Genomic DNA, 6888 nt, shown 5'->3' with positions numbered 1-6888 from the left:
TTTATTTATATAAAAAACCTTTAAGATGAAAGCTTAATTTTATTAATATTTTTATAAAAATGAGATGACGGTGTTCTCTTGACAAACAGAAGGAATCATCTGTTCACAAACAGAAAAACAACGCATCGAAAAGTGTAGATGCATATTTTCAAATTGAACATTGTCAAGACTACATCAATTATTCTTAAAAATATGCATATTTATTTTTCCGTCTTTTCCCGTTTTAATATATTTGTATATATTTAATATATAAAATCTACAAATTATTTATATGATAATGCTATGATAATGATAATGTCAATTTTGATCAATTGAAATGGTACATTTGGGCAAAGAACATTCTAGTGATGATCTCTGATTCATTTCAAAGAGGAAACTGTCTCACTCTCACACCAGGACAAGATTGGTTGTAACAACACTGACATGCTAAATCATTAGCATTCCAACATTATCATACTAAAAGTAGTGAAAGTAGAGTTTCTCCAGACATTTACATGGTTCACTTCAAACACTTCAGTTCAGTTCATAAGTTCTTGGAATGAAAATTAAGGCATGAATACTCTGAAATAATAACAAAAACGCCAAATTCAATAGGAAAGGGGTCCGAACAAACATTCTCTCTCAATTCTATATAAAGATTCACATTTATCAAAACATTACTTAACTTGATGGTGCTTGTCAGTCATACATTATTCATAGTGGGTTTTGGCTGACTCATAAGATCCCTAATGCTCAATTAGGGATTTAAGGTTTTACTGTGCTCACATCAAAGAAATTAAGTCTTCACGAAAAGGATTTTAAATGAAAAATATATACCCGGATTCACACTCATCATACAAGCATTAGCTCTGCCTATGGCTGAAGAAACCGTTCTTCTGAAGCAGCGAGACTGCCATTTGAATTGATTAGTCGTTCTCCACTGATAAAGACGAGCGGAGTCTCTTTGGATCTCCAAAACCAGCTTGGCAGACTATTGTGGAGGTGGATATGATGCGATTTGGATTTAGTCTGAGCCTTGGGCCTACTGGTGTTTCATAAAAGGTCTACAAACATTGTCATACACTGCCAAACTGGCTCTGGAGAGTTTCTGAAGGTCACACAGAGAAAATGCTTATTTTTATAAGGAGGAGGTTTAGAGAGGACTCTGTGTGAGCAGTGGAAACGTCCTCAGTAATGCTGACAATGCTGCATGTTACACAGAATTGTGAAAAGACTCAATGACAAGCAAGTTCCCAAAACTATGGAAGCATGGCAGAGACACAAGTACATTTGCACTATTTCTAAAAGATGGACTATTCAAGATCAACTTGAGGGACACAACACTCAGTTCTGAAGAGTGGTGCAACGGATCACAAAATTCACGGTTCGGATCATATACGGATTTGAACAAGTTAAATACAGATTAATCTTTGTTAGAGCTGTGGTGTTATTTGATTAGCAGACAGAAACAGGTATTTATTGGCTGCTGTCGCTTTAAGACCAAATGCACGCCCGCCTAATACAATGACACACATCCGGTTTCTTTCTCACCGGTTTACGTTCACTTAAGAAATAACCGACTGCGTTTACTACAATACTTGCCAAAGCGGGTATTTTAACATAACTTTGTGTTTATGTAAAAAAAAGGAATCACTCTGTGTCTGAATCGCGCCTCTCTCTCGCTCTGCGTGTGTGCGCTTCGGTTGCGCGCGGCTCTGCGCACAGAAAAAAGCACGTGAGTTAAAACTGCTTGAATGTGTAAACTGGCAAGACAAAACGTGCAAATGATAAACGTTCACTCTATGATGATTAAACTTAACAGTTAATCCGCGAATCACATGCGTGCCGAACCGTGGGTCCTGGTCCGTACAGATAACGGATCATCTACGATCCGTTGCACCCCTAGTTCTGAAGAGTAATGAAAGAAACTGAAAACTCAAAATTACAAAGGGAAGAAGTCTTCAGAACCAGATTAAAGTATCACAGTGGGCACATATGGTTCATCTAACTGTTTGATCAAAACCAAAAAGACCAAAGGTAGCCCCACATCTTGTTTTTCTTAACACACAAATATACCTCTCAATAGCCATATTCATTCAACATATCACAATCATTTATTCAACCTTTTTTCAGACTCAAGACTTTACTCTCATATTCAAACTCTTAACATCTTAAACACTACAAAGAATCAGTCTATTCTGGGTGGAACATTCCAAACAGAACCTGAAGAGGATGACAAAAAAAAAGTAATTAATTAAAATTAATCAAATTAAACTCTGTCATTTCAAACTTGTATGATGTTAACTTTCACAATAAGAGGAATTCTAAATAAATTAAATGTTCCTTTTTTCCCTATAGAACTACTTACATTTCAATTTTGAAAACTCCAAAAGGATAAAAAAGTTCAAAGTCTTCTGAAGCCATATAATCTGTGTGAGGAACAGGTCCTTAAAAACAAAAAAAAACTTCCCTTATCAGTGAATAAAGGCTTATATATTTTAGTCTAAATGCAAAATAAAGAAATAAAAAATAAATCACAGACCGGTTGGAACAGAAATGGAGCAAAAGCTGACTTTTTTTAACATCCCTTTTCTTTCCCTTTAACATCATGAAGTCTGAATCTAGTTGAATTCCTACTTTACTGAAGTAAATGAAAATCACAAACTAGAACTTTTTAATTTCATTAGAAATCACACTAGCATAATATTCCAATCACTTGACAACACCAATGAATTACATACCCTTGTTTTTCTGCACTAAAAAAATTGCTGAATGCAATCTTGCAAAGTCGGAAGTTGGAGGAGCTCAACTTAGCAAGGAGCTTTCTCAGGCCTGAATGGCTGTATTTAACACAGCTGCTAGCTGAAGGCCAATGACCAACCATCATGTTAACAGCAAACATCTCCTTCCAGAGTCTCCAGCAGCTCCGCTCACGAACCATCGCGATCCATTACCACACTAGTGTGGTGCCGGCGGCCCAGTGAAAATAATAGCCTGCTGTTTATTTTTCATATTCTCTTAAACAAATCCCTATTGATGTCTGAAGTGGTTCTGGGAATATGTCAGGCAGATTTATCATGGAAGGAGCGTTATTGACTTCATGCAGCCTGCACATTAAGCCAGCGCTTTCTAATCCTCACCAGACCCCCCTCGCTCAATAAGCTATTAGAGGAAGTGAGGATATGCATGCCAACTCACACTATAGCCAAGAGGTGCCATATATCAGACTTCCCTCTGAGGGGCCTGAGCGAGACCCCTGCCGGATTCTCCCAATTGGCCATCAGCACCATCTGAAGAATATCTGTAGCACTTAAGACTGGGAGCAAAAGCACATTGACAATGACCCTTTTAACAGGATTCCTCCAGTGTCGTTTTTTATCTACACTGAGATGTAGCCTTGTTCTTATTGAGCCGGCCCAGAAGGGGTACGGCTCCCCACACCCGTGTTCAACCCATGTTGCATCGATTCCCTCTCTCATTATACGGCCATCCCTTCCACACAACTACACATGCAGTGATTCATATTCACACGGATCTTGTGGACAATCTCTGCCACTACTTTGGAAATCGATAGCAGGCATGGATCAACACAGGCTAAGGTGATGCATGTTGCTAACATTAACATCATCCTGTAAGTATTGTTGCTGCGTGTATGCATGTGGGTCAATGAAGCGATGCTATTTGTTTAAGAAAAAGCTCATCCAAAATTAAAAAATTTGCTGACAATTTACTCACCGTCGGGCTATTCAAGAGAGATGAGTTTGTTTCTTCATCAGAATAGATTTGGAGAAATTTAACATTATATCACTTGCTCACCAATGGATGCTCTCCAGTGAATGGGTGCCGTCAGCATAACAGTCCAAACAGATGATAAAAACACAATAATCCAAATGACTCCAGTCCATCAATTAACACCTTGTGAAGCGAAATACTGTGTTTGTAATAAATGCATTCATCATTAAGACGGGGAATTCATCATTAATTCTTCATTAAAAGGGGAAGGACTTTTCCACTAGAGAAAGAATTTATTCTGGATTATGGACTCAGAAGAACTGGTTTAAAGTTAAAACACCTTAATGATGGATTTGATTTTTACAATCATGCAGCTTTTCACTTCACAAGATGTTAATTGATGGACTGGAGTTGTGTGGATTACTTATGGATTACTGTAATGCTTTTATCAGCTGTTTGGACTCTCATTCTGACGGCACCCATTCACTGCTGATCCATGATCCACTGGTGAGAAAGAGATGTAATGCTAAATTTCTCCATATCTGTTCCAATGAAGAAACAAACTCATCTATATTGGAGGCTTGAGGGTAAGTCTAATTTCATCAAATTTTCATTTTTGGGTAAACTATTCTAGTAATATATTTAAAACCACACTGAATTCACAATTCATACATACAGTGAATTCAGCACTTCTATGATGAGCATGTTTTTAATTTTTGCATTAAAATATATTTTGATATTTGGGAGCATAATGCCAAGCATTTCTAGATTATGCAAATGTTCTGATATCGTAATAAAGAAAACTAAATTCTCATTAAAATCATGATATACTTCTTACTATTTTTTCTTGGAAAAAATATTATCTAAAAACTTTAGTCTGCCAAATCAACTCATACAGTGAAGGAACATAGAACAGGAAACGATATCATAGAGAGGATCCCCGCAGGCTCCTGTCAAGATCAATAAGTCTCTTTAAACATAATTTAAAATCTAAAAAAAATTTTTTTAAACTTTTTATGACAAGCCTAGTTTAGGTTTTAAAATCTCATGTGCTAATCCCCAAAAATACTATGAAGTTTATGAATGAACAATTTATAATATTTATTAAAAATGTTTTTTTTTTAATCTATATCAGTATATGCATTCATTAAGAATTCATAGTAATTCATATAATGAATTAAAAATTCATATATATTACTTGATTATTAATTCTTATGAATATACTATACTACTTTAGACTTCTTCCATCTTCTACATACGTTTTGAAGATTCTCGCATGCATGCAGCTATAAATTCACTGATGAGTGAATCAAAAACATGTGTCATGGTGTATTGAGACTGCAAGGATTCACGGCAGATGTGTGTGTGTTCTCAGTCAGTTTTAGTCTTTGGAACAGCACCAGCATTTCTCAGACTAGTGAAGAGTTGTCAGAGCTGGCACATCGTGTATCCTGACACGCCTGCCACTGGGGCAGCTAGGAGCAGTGGGGAGTTTAAGTTGCAAGGAGCCGGCGGGCCCCTACCAACTAGCTGTAAGACCGAAGGGAGAGCTCAATCAGCCACCAGCAGGGAGCATGCGCCTTCCCCATCCACCTGAAGGTTTACTTTACAAACGACAACATGTCCCATGGTTCCAAGCTCCCCGCCTCCCTAAACATATGCTTCACCACAAGGCTCTATGGTACTGCACAGGCACTCTATCTTTCTTTGTTTTTTCCTTTCATTTTTGAGGAACAATTAATCTTGATTTTAATACAATGGTTGAACTAGAAATTATAATTTTGCACTCTAAAACTTCACAGCTTCAATTAGTCTCTATGGAAAGACTCTAAATAATGCCCAGCTGGAAAACCTGTGAACTGCAAATACAAGTCGTCAACTTATCACCCAGGGGTCTTTGAGCAGAACATTCAGAGCCGGTGTTATGGAAAAGACAAACTCTGTTGTTTAATTTTTAATAGATGCTGCCGAATATTAACATGATAGCACTATAATATAATATAAGACTAAAATGCTACATTAAGACTCCAGGCAAAAGTGGCTCAAATCTGTGTGTTTTATAAAGGTGTGAACTGCACAAACCAGATGGAATCTGATTTTGAATTAGAAAACTATGAAAACTTCTGCTTCCTTATCACCTGCAAACAAATTGCAGAGCTTGTTCAGGAATGGCAGCAGGTTGGTGTGTGAGAGCATCTGCACGCACAGTGAGGCCAAGACTTTTGGATAACGGCCTGGTGTCAAGCTTTAGAAGCTACTTCTCTTCAAGAAAAACGTCAAAGACAGACTGAAATTCTGCTGGAAGTACAAGGCAGCAGAAGACTGGTGCAAAGTTATTTTCTCTGATGAAGCTCCCTTCTGACTGTTTGGGAGATCATCCTGAGACCATCCATGTGTGGGGTTGCTTTTCAACCAAGGGAGTGGGCTCTCTCATAATTCTGCCCAAAAAAACTGCCATGAATGGTATCAAAACGTCCTGCAAGAGCGATTTTTTCCAACGATCCATGAGCAATTTGGTGATGATCCGTTCATTTTCCACCATTTTCAATACTGAAGCAGCAAACTTTCCAAACACAAAATTTGTCACTGCCAAAACTTTTGGCCACGACTGTATAAAATCTTGCTTGTGAAAGTATTTCTTCGTCTGCTGCATGTATTAACGACCTCCAGGGATCTGCTTCTTTGTTACGTGTAAATTTTTAATAATTTCTTCAACGCCACCCGGCAGCGTGCTCAAGGACGTCCGCCTATAAATATATCAATCACAGACTCTTTAATGAGCCTGGAACACTTTAAGAACAGACCAGCATTACAAGCACATTAAAACTGTCATTTTGCAGGTTGATTGTAAGTCATTGAAATGGGGTTTCTTTCATTGAAACATGTGGAAAAATAATCTACAAATACTGAAGCAGCAAACTTTGCAAAACACAAAATTTATGTCACTGTCAAACATTTGGCCATGACTGTATATATGAAGAGTTAATTTGTAAAAAAAAACGATAAACGCCACTTTTAAAAAATATGAGCTGATTGTCATGCATTATTCTCCACATATAGCATGATCTGAACCCTAAACACGTTTTCTCAAAAAAGCCGGTTTTGTCCACTTTCAAGGCATCGCGAGTTCATGTTTTACTGCAGAAGCCGACAAGCTCCCTTGTTATTTTTGCACGG

General features: G+C 37.5%; 1 protein-coding gene across 1 annotated transcript in view; it reads right to left on the bottom strand.

Moving 5' to 3' along the window:
* The window catches only part of LOC107680191 (glutamate receptor ionotropic, delta-2-like), a 415350-nt gene that overhangs the window by 87254 nt on the left and 321208 nt on the right, over positions 1 to 6888 (bottom strand). The window lies entirely within an intron of this gene.

This window comes from Sinocyclocheilus anshuiensis, unplaced genomic scaffold (assembly GCF_001515605.1).
Source record: "Sinocyclocheilus anshuiensis isolate Anshui unplaced genomic scaffold, SAMN03320099.WGS_v1.1 scaffold13, whole genome shotgun sequence".
Classification (NCBI taxonomy): Eukaryota; Metazoa; Chordata; class Actinopteri; order Cypriniformes; family Cyprinidae; genus Sinocyclocheilus; species Sinocyclocheilus anshuiensis.
Note: the sequence above shows the minus strand (reverse complement) of the source record. Positions and strands in the feature narration are given on the sequence as shown.